Below are 17,135 nucleotides of genomic sequence, written 5' to 3'. Positions count from 1 at the left end.
CATCTGCCATCAGATTAACGTTTTATGATAAAACTTCCTACTTATTTCAACCACATTTAAGGATCAACACCTTTTCTACTCATTTTAGCCTCTGTTTTGTTTCCCTCCTCCTGAAAGGATAGAGCTGGGCAGTCAGGGAATTGGGACTCCTGAGTTTTGACTCAACTGTGAGCCCTTAATCCACCATATAACTGTGGGTGAACTGTATCAGCTTTGAACATTCATCTCCTACTCTGTCTCTTTCTTTTCTTTCCTTTTGTTCTGCTGTTGTTTTTTTTTTCCTTGTTTCTTTGTTTGTTTTTTAACCTTGTCAGTTTAAGCTGTGAGTTCTCCAAGACAGATTTTTTTTTTCTTCTGTGTATTTGTAGATAACAAATATATTTCAGCTCCAATTTCATTTGGGGTCTCCTGATACAACCGTGGCACAGTTATTATTAATAATCCTAGCCTTGGGAAGTAACTCACTGCATTTTGATTGAGGTTTCTACTTCTTTACCCAGCCTGCTATCCTGTTTCATTTGTAGGCAATAGCTCTACTGGCCAGTGCACAAACCATAGAAAACTTAAACAAGAAAAGCTCCAAAACTTCGGGGCTACACACTCCTTCAACAGGCTGCAAACCTTCTTTAACATTCACCCATTTTCTAGTCACCTTATGTTCTATGCAGACTAATATTTGATAAAAGTGGCCTATTTTTATCAATTTAGCAGCTGTGTTGTATGTGCAGTTGAGGCTTGAAGGGTGCTAAGCCATGTCACGTACTGCTCCAGATCTTTAATATTAAAGACCAGTTCCATCCCTTCTGGGCAGCAGCGGTATTCTTTATATTGAGATAGACCACAGAGACTTCAACTAGAAAGAAGGCTAAACATTGCCCAAACTCATGGTAAATGCCATCCTTTCTCCAAAACACAGAGTTTGACACAGAGGGAAAACAAGCAGGTACAGAGAAAGTCATAGAAGTAGCGCAACATCTGCCTCCAGCAACAGCACGGCACGATTCCCTACTGATCAAGGTCAAATCCTCCTGTCCCAAATCACAGCATGACAAATACCTGCACTGGTAAACCCTCCCTAGGACTTCCTCACAACTCTTTTGACAGATTTGTGACTTTCTTGCTGGAGATAACAGACTGTTCTGTCTATCATCCATTTTAATCCTTTCATAATATTAATCGACCAACAGTAACTGCTGGCAGCGAAGTAGTAATAAAGAGTCCAAGCTCACTGCTCGGAGCTATGCTGGATGCCCACTTTCCTAATGAGGCAGTTCACATTCGTCACTGAGTGAATCCACACAAGCAGCTGCAGAAGCGGCACAAGTGCCCTTGTGATTGCATTTCAGCATTTGCACTTGGCCTTTCCCCCTTCTGCATTTATTACTCCATGATTATGGAAAGTCACTTTGCCCATAAAATATTTTGCCCCGCTGTCACATTTTATTTTGCATATTTCTTGAGGAGTGTAATGCTCATGGCTGAAAACGACTGTCCACGCCAAAAAAAATCACGAGGCTTCAGAGCTGGTTATGAAGAACTGTTGAAAACACCCCAACCTTTCAACGCGCAGTCCTGAGATAGCATGGTACCCTAAATAACAGCCATTTAGAACAAACATACACAAAAACTGGGCTGAAGTTTTCAAAACGACCCACTTCAATGTCCATAACTCTTCAGAGAAATTGAAAGGCCTTAAATACTGTGTTTTACTGACATCTGATATACGGCAACTCTGAAAAGCTAAGGCCAAGGTCTTGTAGATAACACCCTGTCCTATTGTGACCCGATGGAGGTGATTCACCATTTTCACACCCCTGTGTTTTAATGTGTTTCTCTTACGTATTTACAGCATCCATTTTTGGTGCCTCCTCTTGGTTTTTCCCTTTTGCCGTCCTCCTTTTATTCAATAGCTCAAAGTACTGTCTGCTTCTTTATGTCAAGGCCTTGAAATTGTAGCCTTCATATATTGTGGTCGCTGTACCCCATTTCTCCTACTTGCCATTTTTAAATACCTTTCACCTGTTTTCAATGATCCTTTCCCCCCTGCCTTTCCTGCTCTATGTAGGGCCATCCTTTGGCAAGGCTTTGGGGCAGGTTTCCTGCCCAGATGACAGTGATAAGGGAGGACAAGGGTCGGGTATGGCTCAGTCAGTCACACTGGTGCAGACCATGAAGCAGCAGCCTCAGTCCGCAGCCTGGCATTTGAAGATAAACTGCAAACCAGTATTCACAAGAACTTGTGAGTGGTCTTTGCTGTGGAACTCGTAACCTCTGGCAAAGGGGCAAAGCAGGTTGTGGCCCCTGCAATGCTCTAGTCTGAACCAGCAGAGTTTGAATCCCAAGGCTTTCATTTGGAGAACTACCATCACCCCGTGAATGTCGTAAGTTCAGTTCCCAAGCCTGAAGTTAGAGACAGGAGACTGGTTTATTTGCTGAAATGTGAAGTTCTGAGTCAACAAAAACTGTTCATGGATTCGTGTCAAACTTGATGAATAGTTTAGGTCAAAACATTATTTCTTTTTTAAAAAAGTGGAAGCTTTTAATTTGGCATTTCTAAATGACAGAACAGAGCAAAACTCATGACCTTTCAAGACTTAAGCTACCTAAAGTTCTTATTCTTTAAACCAATGAAGAAAATGAAATAAAACACTTCATTCAGCACAAAATTAAAAAAAAAAAGTATTGTAGCAAAAGGTCATTTTGGTTAAAAATAAAACCTTTTCCAGATCAACTCAAAATCTTTAGAACATGGGAAATATTTTCCATTTCAGCTAACAAATCAATGGACGCTTGTGTAGGTCTAATTTACACCCTTTTAAATGGCTTAATATTCAAAGGACTGAGCACCTGCAGCTCCTATTCAAGTTGGACCTTTAGTATTTATAAGTCAATAGGAGCATCTGGATGTGCAGCAGTTGTGAAAAAAAAATCAAGGCTTTAATGAGTCACAAGTGCGTAAGTAGGGGTAGAAGTGCCCAACTTTACATCCCCCCCCACTTGAAAACATTAACTACTACAAAAGGATTGCGATTCTCCTGCCTTGCAGGGAGCCTAAATTCCTGCCCCAGGATACAAGATGCCCCTGCTGACTTCCCAGTCTAAACCGGGAAAAAATAGGTCTTCTTATGTCCCAAGGACTAATTAGTCAATGCCTGTAAAGCTCTCTGAAGGTGCAAAGTGTATCTGTGCTTTACCATGACAGATGGCTACGGTTTAATTTGAAAGGTTTTCTTTAAAAAAGCTGTTTTGTGGAAGCACTTACTCTCTTCACTGTCCACTAGTGCAGATGATTCATTTTGAACTGGGGTACAGATGGAGGAACAGGATGGCAAAACCTCTGCTCTGGCTGTGAGCATTCAAAGAGAAGAAACTAATATTGATTGACTTTATAAACCCGAGTTCCCCAGTGTCTTGCAGTACTGTGAAATATCATAAAATGCTGCCAATTCTGCTCTCTCTTCTCCTTCCCGACTGTGAGAGTATTACAGAGTATCTCCCCAAAAGCAAATGAAGTGCAAGACCTGTGGGGAACTGAATGGTCTGTGTGTCACTGAAAGTAGTGTCCTACACCGTGTTCCCACACCTGTCCTCATGCCCTGTCGCAATTAGCATCTTGCACAGATCCTTGAACATATGTTTGCTTTGTCATCCCGTGGAATATTCCACTCCACGACACAAAGAAAGCTGTCAAAGGCTTTGCTGAAAAAAATAATGACTAATGATTTATGATAAAATCAGCGCTGCGATCCTCTGCTGCAAAAATTGGTGTGGTGGAAAATCAGCAAGCAGACAGCTCTCAAGCTTTTGTTAACTGCTCAGAGCAGCAGCACTTTCAAAGGGACGATATTGTAGAGTCCAGATTACTCCTATGGACATCAGTACAGTGCACTCATTGATAGACAATAAGATAAACCTTCTAAAGGAAGCGATGAAGATGTTTCCTACCAACAGAGCTAAATGTTTGGGTTTTTTTTTAAAGCTCATAAATGAGATAACTCACCCTCCTCCCTCAACCATGTTTTCAACAGGGCTGTTTTCTGGGAAATTTCCTCCCTCCCAGACTTTTAAGTTGGCTAAATTACAGAAAGCTTGATCATACCAGACATGGTTTGGTTTTTAGTTTGGTTTTCTTCCTTTCTCCCACACAGTTTTGTCCTTACACGTGCATGTTAGGTACATACATGTTGAGAACAGCTCTCAATCATTGCTATACTGCACTCCCTGGCATTTGGAGGGTGGTAGCTGACCTGTTGTGAGTGTGATCTTGACTCCTTTTTTACTTCCTTCCTTTTCCATGGGGAAATGGAGCCTAAAGAGCTGGTGAGGAATTTAGCAGTAAAAGAATGAGGAGCTTTCTGCAAGAAGTAAGCAACGCTACGATGTTAGGCCACCTATTTGGAGGGGCAGTTGGTCTCAGTGCTGCTGCAGAGACTCCCTGCTTTGCTTCAGCAGGAACCTGGACTCTTCTGACTTCTATGTTTCTTTCTGATGACTGCTCATCCTCCTCTTCAGTAGCAGGTAGGATCTGCTGTGCCTTAAAAGGGAGTTTCTCAGATGGCAGTCCCCACACTTCGATATCAGGTCACGCTACAGGCATGGGTGCTCAAGCCTTAGCCTGAAACACTTCTCTAGACTGAGAATTTTCATGTGGCTGAAATTTCCCCTGTTCCTACCCCCTTCCCTATTGCTCTGAGTGAGAAGCCAGGCAGTTATTTGTTTGAAAAAAGTACTGTCCATCAGAAGAAACCTAACTCACTTTGCTGTGATTTTAACAGGATTTGAGCCATCACGTAAGGTCTCTGTCCATGTCTTGTTTGTCCTGATGCTGGTTTTATCATCTACATCTTACTGTTAGCTCCGACTTCATGCTGTGCCCTGTATCATTAGTCAAATATTTCAGACCTTTCAGACTTTTTTTTTTATTAGAAAGAGATATGAAAGCAGAGTCTGTTATCTTTGATGCAGAATCATCAATTACAGAGAATGTAACTAAATTGTGTAACAGAAATCAAACAACAACAAAAGACAAGTTGATGGACTAAATGACTTTGCTCATCTATACTTAGTCCAAAAGTTTTCTCTGTACCTTTTTCTCGGTGCATGTTCCAACTATGTTGCTTGGGCTTTTCTGTCACTACTTCTCTGATGTGTCCTGCTTTTCGTACACTTAACTCTCCTCCAGTGAATGCCCCGATGTCATTCCCTCCTCTTCCATTTTTTACCCCTGGAAATCTCCTCAGACTCAGGACAGAGTGAAGTCAGCCTGTTTAAAGTTGGTCTAGTGCAACAATATTTGATGCTCACTAGTTATGGCTTAACTAGTGAGCTTAACTAGTGAGCTTATGGCTTAACTGGTGTGAGTCCAGAGGAGGGCGACCAAGCTGGTGAAGGGTCTGGAGGGTCTGACCTACAAGGGACAGCTGAGGGAGCTGGGGGTGTTTAGCCTGGAGAAGAGGAGGCTCAGAGGTGACCTTAGTGCAGTCTTCAACTACCTGAAGGGAGGTTGTAGTGAAGTGGGAGTCGGCCTCTTCTCCCGGGCAACTAGCGATAGGACAAGAGGACACAGCCTCAAGCTTCACCAGGGGAGGTTCAGGTTGGACATTAGGCAGAATTTCTTCTCAGCAAGGGTCATTAGCCATTGGAAGGGGCTGCCCAGGGAGGTGGTGGAGTCACCATCCCTGGATGTGTTTAAGAAAAGACTGGACATGGCACTTAGTGCCATGGTCTAGTTGACATGGTGGTGTCAGGGCAATGGTTGGACTCGATGATCCCAGAGGTGTCTTCCAGCCTGATTGATTCTGTGATTCTGTGAACTGTCCTGTAGCTGGTTCTCAGTATTTTAAAGATCTGTTTCATCACTAAGATGATTTAAACATCTTTCTCCTCTGCTGTGCCTTTCTCTCTGGCACTGCCCGAGAAGAAGGGCAAAGGACAATTTCCAAAGGAGCATTGCATTCTCCTAATGCATGAAATTAAATTCTCTTTGGGAGCCCCCCAAAACAGATGAACCTCATTCTTTTGCAGTAGATTGACCCGCTGCCTTGGTGGCATTATTCCTAGTTGTGCCAGCAGCAGTTTTCCCTTTTGCTCATGGACACATCCCTAAATATTGTTCCTCTCACTATTTTGTTCTCAATGTTTATCTCAGCCGTTTATCTTGCTGCTTTACCAGCCATCAGGTCATCTTACTCTCTTCCTTGGTAACCACATTTGTTCAAGGCTTCATGTTTTTAAAATGATAGTGAGGGGGCTTATTTTATCTCAGAAAGGCAGCAGCTCTGTCACCCCCTTCCCCCCTATCTTTTGTCACCTATCTCATCATCAAAGAGTTGTTTTGACAAGATCCAGGCAATTTTATTTCTTTTTCTCCCAGGCTCTTCCTTCCCATGACTTGCTGCCATCCCATTACATCAGCTCGTGGATTCTGACACTGAGAGTCATCAATAAAACAGCAAGAGGAAGGCATCACAACACAAAATCCAACTGAGTCCTTTTTACACAGCTGATAAAATGCGTCTTTGTGCTCATCCTACGCATCGGTAGGAGCTTTGTGCTCGGTGGTGATGAGCTCTCCATGCTGCCATTTGGATATTGCAGTGCAAATTCTTTCTGCTGGCAGCTGCTTGGTTTTTCAGTGCTCTGGACAATTCTTCCACAAGAGATCAAAGCAGTTACACCAGTCAGGGATGCTTCCTCGTACTCGGTGCTTTATGAAAGATCATTGCTTGCTTGCTCTTCTGGCCAGCTTGCACACTCACAGGATGAAGATAATGCCCTTTAGAGGGCTTCTTCCCACCATCAAGCACTGCAAACATTGCCTCTTGGCAGTCATGGAGCAACCTGCATTTCACTGCTTGGACGTAGGGCTTTCCTACCCTAGGTCAGCTCGTCTGACTTACACTGGATCAGACTCAGCCACATCCCAGGCCACCCTGTATCTCTTCTTGAGCTATTCCCATAGCCAGCATAAAGAAAAGGAATTAAAACTACCATGAGCTGCCTGTGGTGTGGAGAATCCCCCTGCTAGCCCAAAGCCTGCACTGTGTCGCTGCATCCCCACTGTCTGGGGCTTGCTGGGGGTACAGCTCCTTGCAGCATCAATTCCCCTCTGCGGCCAGGAGCCCAGGGACGGAGCAGGGCTCCGGGCAGAGGGAAGCACGAGCAGCTCTGGGGCAGCTTCTGTGGGCACTTGCTCCCCTTGCACTCTGCCTGCCCTCCCTCCAGGCTAGGGCAGCCCCTTCTTCTTCTATTATCACACTGCTCTGGAGCCACCACGCTGTGCAATGTGGGCACCATCTCCTCCCACTGCCTCACCTTGAGATACTGCCCTTGATGGCTCTGGAGGAATCAGCTGCTCTAACCAAAACAGAAAAGCAGTTTACACAGGAGCGTATCTGTCATACACACAGCTTCATTCCCTCACTCCCTGTTATTCTCAACTGGGAATAAACAAAAATCTAGTGCTTTGTTTCCAGAAAACCCTAACGGTCCCCTCAGGGGCATCCACCCCACAACAGTTTAAAATAAAGCCCCAGGCACATGAGCAGAAGAAACCAGAAATACATTTGCAGAACAACAGAAGAGGCTTTATATCCCAACCCCTCTCTCCCTAGTATGTCTTTTAAGATTAAACCCACCAAAAAAGACCGTGTCTATGCTTCCCAGCACCAGCAGACAATTCTAAAGACCAGCTCTGAGTTCAGTGTGTTCAAAATGGTTCTTCTTTCCTTTTTTTAAGCTGTTACTAAAGCCCATTGCGAGCTGTAGTTTGGAAACAAGTTGCTGAAGCACTTCAAAAATATTTTCCCAGGGAATGGCTTTCTGGTTCTTCTTGCTTTCTATATACACAATATCAAAGTGAGGAGCTCACAATGTACATTAAAAACACGGGCATCTCAAGAGAGGTGGGAAGAAAGCTGGTCTGTATCACACAGTTTGATGTCCTGTGTGCTACAGATGGCTTGTGGACCTGAGTGATGCCAGCTGTGCTGTAACTAACACAGAGTGCCTGGCACAGAGAAGGTGGTCACTCGTTCTTGGAAATCATTGGGGTTCCCCCCCCCAGGGATGGACTAAGCAAACTGTTACTGGACTTTTGTTCTTTTGTGAAGTCCCATTATCAGCATGCTTTGTTACAGGTTTCTCACTCATTGCAAGGTGGGCCTTCATGCAGATGAAGAGGGACCCTGAAGGCTCTCTGTGAAATATGAAGGTGTTGAAAGATCTGTTTTCTCCCCCTCTAAAGAATTTACAAATAAAATCATGGGGTTTGTTTTTTTTTTTAGCCAGATGGTGAGACTGAAAATAGGAATGACTATTGCTTGATAGGAACACTAAGGCGCTTCTGGATAGTTTTTGAGGGTGCAGACAGCCTACTGTTGAAGGTGTACTAAAAATAGATTACAGAATGGATCTGGTGAGGATGAGGAAACCTAATTATTTGCTGTAATTAGTTGCATCCCAAGATGAGGGGGCCGGATGCTGGAGTGGTGTGGCTCAGCAGCCACCCATGAAAATCAAGAGGCCTCGATCGCTTTTCTCCAGCTGGGGGTCTGGTCCGTGGCTGCTTGCTGCAGTCAAGGATCTTAAACAGACCTGTCTGATGTGGGATGTCGTACATGCTTGCAAGAAAAACAGAACACCAGTACACTTCCACAGGATCAGAGAAACTGTAGTGTTCCCAACCAAGCCTATTGACTGAACAACCTCTGGGGTCTTTTCTCAGGACGAAAGAATTACAGAGCACGCTATTGACCTACGCCATACAATATGTAATCAAAAGTATCACATTTTTGCAGCAGTTCATTTCTGGAATTTCTGAAAGCAGTATGTTTTCCCAAACCCATTATCCTCACAGTACCTGCACAGTTATATTAGCTCTACAGTTGCCAATTTCTCTCTACAGTTTGTTCTCAAGAGCCTTTTAGTACATTTTTCCCTAGGTGATGAGCAGTTCAGCACTAGCTCCTTTTGAGGTGTTGCATTTAGTCATCTCTTTGTGTGAGATAGAAAGGAGACCTTAAATGAAAGAATACCCTTGAGGAGAGTTCTGGAAAAGGCAGGAAAAAAGAAATGAGGATCTGAAAGTAGGGGACCTAAACGCCAGAAGTAGCTATATAGTTTTAGCAAGGTTACTGGGGACAAAAGAGCCTAAGCAAGCTTCATTTTTTCTGCAAAGCAAATAACAAAAAAACCCCACAATTGATAAGCACAATGTGATTCATAGGAGAAGGATTCACACTATATGTCTGCTTACCTGGGGACATTGAAGTAGCTTCAAAACCTTTTCACCTCACATTTGAAGCAGCTGTTCCCTCACTCTTGTTGCCTTTGGTGTAAATTCAGAGTGATCTCATAATTGACTCAATCTTCTAAGCATGCTTGTCACAGATGGGTGCTACTGAAAACAATCAGTAATTAATTTACAGAAGATCACGAATAGTGGAAAAATGTTATTCATTCAATTAAGACGACTGGCTTTGCTGGCTCTGGAAGGATAACTGCTTATTAACCAATAGGAGGAGATTTCTGCCCTGTTCTTTTCCTCATTAATTTCCTTAGCTAAGAGCATAACCCACAAACAGGATTTACTCTCAGATTTTCCACTAGTTAGAAGGGACAAGAATCACTTGGAAAGGCAAATTTAATCTTCCCCTGAAGTTTCCTGGTTTTCCCTGGGGAATGAGCAGTGATGCCCTTAAAATATGGATGCAGGAACCCAGGCTCCACCCAGCCCAACAGAAAACTTGCCATTGATTTCAGCAGGGCCAGAATTTCCATCTTAATGAAAGTGCCTTTTCATTTAATAATCTCAACAAGAATTTGGTAATGTCGCTTGGAGGCCTGCATTTTTTAAAGTTGCTTGTAATTTTGGGTGTCTGACTGGAGAAACCTCAAAGCGTCAATCACGTGTCCAGAGAATGAGGCAGCCCTTTACAATAGCTCGGTTGGAGGCTGCAGTTGTCTTTTGTGTCTAACAAACAAGAACAAACCAGAACACCACGAGCTGAATTCGGTGCTGATTTGCTCTCATGTAAATCCAGAGTCGCTCCACTGGGAGAGAGGGGTATTTTTCTGGATGTCTCTTGTCTTCAGGCAGGAGCAGGATTTGGTCTGGTGTTATTACACTTCTCATATGAGCTGTGGTGAATTTACCATTATTGGAATTTTTTCTTTTGCTAACGCTTGGATGAGTGCACAGTGCATTGCAGTGTGATGGATTGCACAACAAGAAGCCTTCTCCGAGAATTTTCTTGTTTTGTTCCAGCAAAACACAATGTCCCTGGGCAACTCTTGTTTTCATACCATCTTTCCCTGTAGAACCAGTGTGATAATAAACCTGTTGGAATAACACATTTCTGGCTGCTGACCAGGAGGTCCTAACCTGTCCTCAACATGGGTTAGAAGTTCACTCTGGGCACCAAGCCAGAGAGCTATCTACTTTTCCATTCTGCCCCTCTTTAACTTATTTTACATTAAAACTTTGTCTTGGTTTTGGTTTGTTTTTTAATGAACAAACACAGACACATGCACTAACAAAGCACAAACTGCTGTTACTCATCCATCATCTTGGGGAGTGGAACAGAAAGAAGTATACCTTCCTAACATCTATTTTCAGGTCTCACTTGGGGAAATCGTATGAAATTCTCTGTTGCTTATTTGATCCTGAAGGGATTAGTGTGATACCTCTTCTCTAAAGAAAAATTACAGAGAAATAGCAGGTTTCGTATCATGCAGAGCTGATAGGCTGGGAGAGACTAATCCATAGTTCTGCCTAAAAGATCATCTGTATCTTTTGGTCTGTGGTGGTTTTAGGGGGTCCTTTATATCTGAGCACTAGTAGTCCACAGATAGCAAAGGTTATTTGTCTGTATCCCAGCTTAAGGAGTACTGTTATAAGTGACTATATCAGCAGCTTGTCCAAGTTTCATATTATGCCAGCTATGATCCCCAGGATGGTTTGGGAGGATGTGGGAAACCCTAACCCAGAAAAATGTAGCTGTCTGGAAAAGGGAGAAAATAAAGCAGATGATTGTATTTTGTCTCTGTTTACTTTCTTCTCAGGGAGAAACAACTGCAAAACAGCAGCACACCAGTAAAGACACCTAACGCAGTTTCCTCCGGTCTTGCTAGTTTACTGGATCCGTACTATTTGTCAGTTTGTTGGTACACTACAAAAAATAGCACAGGGGATCTGGAGCACAAGAGATATACTTCAGGTTTGATACTTCAGAAAAAGTGAGATATTGTAACAGATTATACCATTCCTGTATCCAGCATCTTCCCCTTAGCACTGACCAGTACAGATGCTTGAGAAGAAAATGGCAAAACTATGTAACGCATCAGAGCAGCGAGTAGTGCTTTACTATAGTGAGAAACTCCTTTGTTATACCTGCTACTGATCCTATACCTCCAAAAGTCCAGCTTTTGGTCACCTTAATTTAGTAATCATCATTTGCTACAGTCCTGGAGTTTTCCATCACTGGAGCACTACCAACTCAGCTCAGCAGCATACCTTGCCAGTCACTGGAGTACGAAGCATACTTAGAGTTATTCAGCTTTCGTGGGAAGGGCAAGAAGCATGTAGTAGTATGTACTAGTGCTAGACTGAAATTAGGCAGCTTTCCTTCTGTTTATGTGAGAACTTGGTGTTCCTATCGCAGGGCAGCTGAAACAGTAATGATTATTCAATACTGAAATCATCTTTGATGAATAACCCAAATGTTAATCTGCATCCCTGTGTGTTGATAAAATGTCAAAATCTGTGCAGACTCTGATGATCACTAGCACGACTTATTTCAACAAGAGTCAAAGGAGGGAGGGAAAGGGGGGTGAGAGAGAGAGAGAGAGAATATAATTGGGAAAGATGCTCACTGCAGCCTAAAGAGGCAATGAAGAGCAGTTCACACAGAGGTAAATGCAAGTATATTTAACCCATTCTAATACTACCTGTTAGGAAAAAACCACAGCTGTAAGCTTTTATCGCTTAACTTAAGAGAAATAAAACCTTGCTGTTTAAAAAGATACATTTGCCCCAGATTTCATGCTGTACTTCACATGTGTTCCTATACAGGCACAGTAACGACTTTTTAAATAACATTTTATGCCATTCACTGTCTTTGCTAACGATCTATTGAGCTCTCAGATAAATGAATACAAATCCTGTATCCCGTTGATTTCTTGTGAGAACGCATCAGGCTCTGAATACTGATCCTTTTAGCAGGAAACAGTAATGAACTTAATAATAATGTAATTAGTTGTTTGCAATGACACGATGTCTTTCCCCCACACATCTCCAAGGGCTGGCTGGTCACTGCAGACCTCACTGCTGCCCTTATCCAGAGAAGCCCTTACTACAATGAGCAACTTCACTGAAATTAATGCGGCTTCTTGCTGAGCAAGGCACGAAGGAGAAAGGCAGAATCAGTGGCTGGCTTTAAGTGTCACAGAAAACCTAGTGTGAGTGGGGGGATGGTTATTATACGAGTTTCAAGGCTGGGAAACAAGGTCCCAGTGTAATTTTACAGGACTTGCCCAAGGCCACACAATGAGGCAGTGGCGGAGGGTAGATGGCAGCTCCCACAGCTCGAGTCAGACACTCGCGCTTCGTTTTGCCAACAAATACTTTTAGAAACAGGAGCGATGGTACTGACAGTCACATCCCAGGGCACACTTTAAATTGTGATTTATTCAGACTGTATGAATATAAATATGTTCTTCTGTAAGCTCCAATCCAGGACAGCACCGAAGGGCACCTATTCCCCACAAAATGCTGCTTTTGAGTTCCTCCTGCCAGAGGTACTGCTTGAAGAGACATCTTGCTATACAAGCTGTCCATAACAGAATAACCCTTTCCTAACGAGCAGCTTTTCTGAGTCACTTACGCTGTGATCGTAACTGCTATCAGGCTTGTTTTAGTATATTGTCAATGAGGCCTTAAACGTCATGAAAATATAGTTATTTTTAATGCAGTGTAAGCCGAGACAGAGTGAAGCTTAGTAGGAACAAGCTCAAAACTTTGGAAGGAGCACCACTTCCAGGCTGTTTTCCCTCCCCATATACAGAAATAGGATTTCGGTTTCCTAAGGAATAGCACTGTGGAATTGCCCTGCAGACCTGTCGGGGTGGCAGTGCCCCAGCATGACCTCCCAGCACTATGCTGTCCCCACTGACTGTCCCCTCCAGCAGCCACTGCTGCTTTGCATTTGGTGGGTAGGCTGCGAGCAGGCAAAGGTCCCAGCCTGCAGCTTCGGCACCTCTTAGCCAAATACGGGCCCACTAAACCATTTCTCACACCTTGTGCTTATCCCCAAAATGTCAAATAAAGATCTTGCAAGACAAGTGGCTTCTCCTGACTGACAGCAAATGCATTAGGATAAAATCATGCAGGGATAGAAATCACGCAGAGATTTGTGTTACAGCTTGAGCATGAGAAAGCACAGGTTGTGTCTGCGCTGGACAGTGAAGCCTCCTCCCTCACAGCCTGAGGCGGGTTAGGAAAGCTTCCCTCTTGTTTTTCAGCAGATGCTGCCCTGTGAATTACATGCAGAAAAGGATGAAATCACAGACCAGTAGCTTGGGGATAGAGCCAAAAAAATGCTCCACCATGGGATGCTGAAAAGGCTAAATCCCCATTATGGGCCCCACAACATCATGGTTAGTTTTTCAGGGAGGTTTCAATTATCCCCAGCAGAAAAGCATGCAGAGATGCTTACCCAGCAATCCATCCCTCGCTCACATAGTTTTAAGACCCATGAAAAGCTGGGAGAAAGTTCTAGCCTGGGAACCACCATGGAGAGGTTTGTGCAACTTGATAGCAAGGACATCTCAAAGTCTGTTTTTCTAGGACTGTGTTTAGCCACTGGGTGTTTCCGTCCCTTCTTTCTGGGTTTGGATGATCACACCTGCAGCGAGTCTTGAAGATGTGTATTAGGCTCTCGCCCCTCTAAATATTCCCTTCTTGCTTAGGCACATGCAACTGTTAAGTACATCTTAAAAACAAGAGAATAAGTGAGTTTAATCATGGAGGATGGGGCTGGTGTTGCTCCAAGGTCTGCATGTTTGCGTGTGGGTGCAGGCATACCAAGTAAAGCCCAGAAGAAGCCCAAAGAATAAAATTTAGCTGCTAGAGAGATGGAAATCAAATGGTAATTGCATCCTGGTAGCTGAGAAAAGTGTGAGATCAATGGCACAAAGAAAAAGTCTAGTTGGATTCAGGCAGATCAGTAGTTCCCAAACTGTGTATGAATAACAACTGTGTGGTCCACTGAGCTGAATCCCTTGGAGGGTTTCCAAGGAAAACTTTGATGCTATCGGTACGTGCTGGTCTGTGGCAGTTGTCCGTGGGGAGACAGAGTTTGGGAAAAAGCATGAGACCTTGTGAACAAGCCTTTGTTTTAGTGAGTGGGAAGTGAGAAAAGAGCCCGTTTCCTCTCCTGTTCAGATGGCCTGGCGTGAGGCAAGTCGCTGCACTCTCAGGGCTGGGGCGAGCAGCACACACTCACCTTGGCCGCAGAGCAAGGGAGAACGTAACCGCCCGCTCCCCTCCGCAAACCCCCGACCACAGCACGCCCAGCTTTTGCCGAGAAAACCCAGCTGAAATCAGGGACGTGCTGTACACAGCGACCCAGGCAGGGGGTGCCCAGTAGCTCATGGAAGTGCAAGGCACCTTAACAGGTTCATTTCCCAGGAGGAAAATGCTGGGAAAATTCAGTACAGGATAATATCGCCAGTACAATCTTTACCTGAACCCGGAGAGCAGTGAACAGCCTCTCACAGAGCCTTTGTTCCTGCCTGCCAGAAGGAGAAGGTGCCAAGCGTGAGGTGGAAGAGGAAGCAGATGTGGGAGAGGAGACCAAGCGTGTAAGTTAGCTGAGCCGCAGCCAGATAAATCCCCAGGCACCTCAAGGCAGGCAGCTTCCCTCGGAGAGCAAAGCTGGAGCGTTCTGCGAGTCTGCTAGAAAATAAAGCCTGATAAAGAGGCTGTTTATTCTGGTTCACTTCCTACAACCGACTTGGTGACCTTTGGAGCTTGCCTGTTTACAGTTTGAGTGGCAGGCTGTCAGCCCTACAGACACCTATAAAGCACACAGCCCTTAGGAAAGGGAAACTTATCCCCTGTGTTTATCTATCTTGCTGCAAATGGTTGAGACAGGCTGCTCTGCTGGACTGTGCTCCTCAGAGCTGCACTGAAAGCATAGTCTTTGGCCCCCGTGGGCTCAGCCTGGAAGGAAGCAGTCCCTGACCAGAACAGCTTTGCTTGCTCAACTTTGCACTGCAGCTGAAAGGCAGACTGGAACTCCAAGTCTCAAACAAGACCCCAAATGCAGCTGGTGGAGCCTGTCCCAAAACAGCCCATGAATTGGCAAGGCTTTTTACTGAGGGGAAAGGCATCAATAGGATTTGCTGTTCTCCTGCAGAAAGACTATTGTCTTCAAGAAAACATTGGTAGCAAATAGAAGGCCACCTTCTGCCTAGCATGCAGTCCCCTCCAGAGTGAAACAGCCCTCGGAGAACAGGGCATCTTCCTCCAGGAACCCTCTGCCTGTGGGGATCACTGTGAGCTAACTCTGTCCTTGCTTATGACTAAAAACCATCTGCAAATCCTGCTTTTTGAATCATGAATCATCAGGTTACTCGTTATCACAGACCTTATAATTTGCCTGCTTATAGAGGAATGAGTCCAGGTTCACATTTCAGCTGTTAGTAGCCCTCCCTACTCATTTAGTATCTGCCTCTCGTCCCAGGATTATCAGCATCCCACTTGTACGTTCATGCGTTGCAGCAAATCACACATACCCTTGTTTGCTAATTTTTTAAAAATTATTGTTTATCTAAAAACAGGCAACTCATTGTTAGCAAACAGAAGTGGTGAAGAGAAGCAGAGTAATTCTTACAACCCAGCTGCATTCTGAATTCCTTTTCTTTAAAAGGTCAGCATATCCTGAGAAGCAACAAACGCAGTCTGTATGATGTCCTGAAGTGCTCCTTGGAGAAAGTGAGCAGTCCTTCCTGCTTGGTATGTGATGAGGATCCACAAATGAATGATCAAGCAGGCTGTTTTCCAAGATGCTCAGATCTTCTGCCCAGTAAAAGGGCCACAGATGGGAGGACTAAAAAGAAAGGTGCAGCAAAAATGTAATTCTGCAGATGTCTCTGGTTTTGCAGAGTCTGTGGGCGCTGTATGAAACCATCAGAAAAGCAGTTTACTTTTCTGTTCCGAACCTCTCTGGTGCTGGACATCCACCCCACGCAATAAGTCAGATTTCAGAGACTCAGCGACTGCATCGAGGCCATGCTAGGGGATGCTGGAGCCTTAGCTGGACACAGCATTTCCCCTTGTGAAGGTGCCTGAACGGCAAAGGAGCTGTAAAGCTGCTCTTTGGACTGCTCCTGACACATAGGACCCTCCAGATGAAGCTGAGCATGGAGGGTCCACACCAAAGGAGGAAGATGGCTAGAAAGATATGTCTCAGAATTTCCTATAGCTGCTTTAGGTTCCCTATTGTGGAGATGTAGGCAGATGACACAGGGCTTCATCTCATTTTGTACCAGTAAATATGAGCAGTCTATGAGTAAACCCTGCCAAGTGTCCAGTGATGGGATCTGCACTCTCTGTGCCGTAGTGGATCTCACATTTTGTTTTACCTGGTGTACATAACCACTGCACAGGGCAAAGGAGATCAGCCCTAGGTGACCAACTGTCTGATGCCAACAGGTGCTGGAAGTGGGTCAGCACTTTCAGGCTAGCTCTTTCTCTCCAAATATTTTATTGATACTCACTCAAACTTCCTTAGCAGCTGCAGGCTGGTTTGGTGGGTGCATTTCAGTGATTCCCAATACAAATCTCTGAGGATTGTTTCCAGAATTACCTGTCTCTCCTAACTTGCTCATTAAAATCACTTAGAAAAAGTCATATATTTCCCTTAAAGCCATAATAATAAATTATCGTCATTTCTCGTCTTTTAATACCCTGCCTGCTTTTCACTCTCTCCATAGCTTATGCTGAGCTGCCTGCCTTCTATTTGCATTTGTGCAAGGCTGCAATTTTTTTGCAGTAAACTAAGCAGTAATAAATTCTGGAGGCCTTTGCTGACTGTCCCCACTGCTCAGCTCCTCAGTTACATTATTCTTTC

This window comes from Nyctibius grandis, chromosome 7 (genome assembly GCF_013368605.1).
Source record: "Nyctibius grandis isolate bNycGra1 chromosome 7, bNycGra1.pri, whole genome shotgun sequence".
NCBI lineage: Eukaryota > Metazoa > Chordata > Aves > Nyctibiiformes > Nyctibiidae > Nyctibius > Nyctibius grandis.
This window is presented reverse-complemented; position numbering follows the sequence as displayed.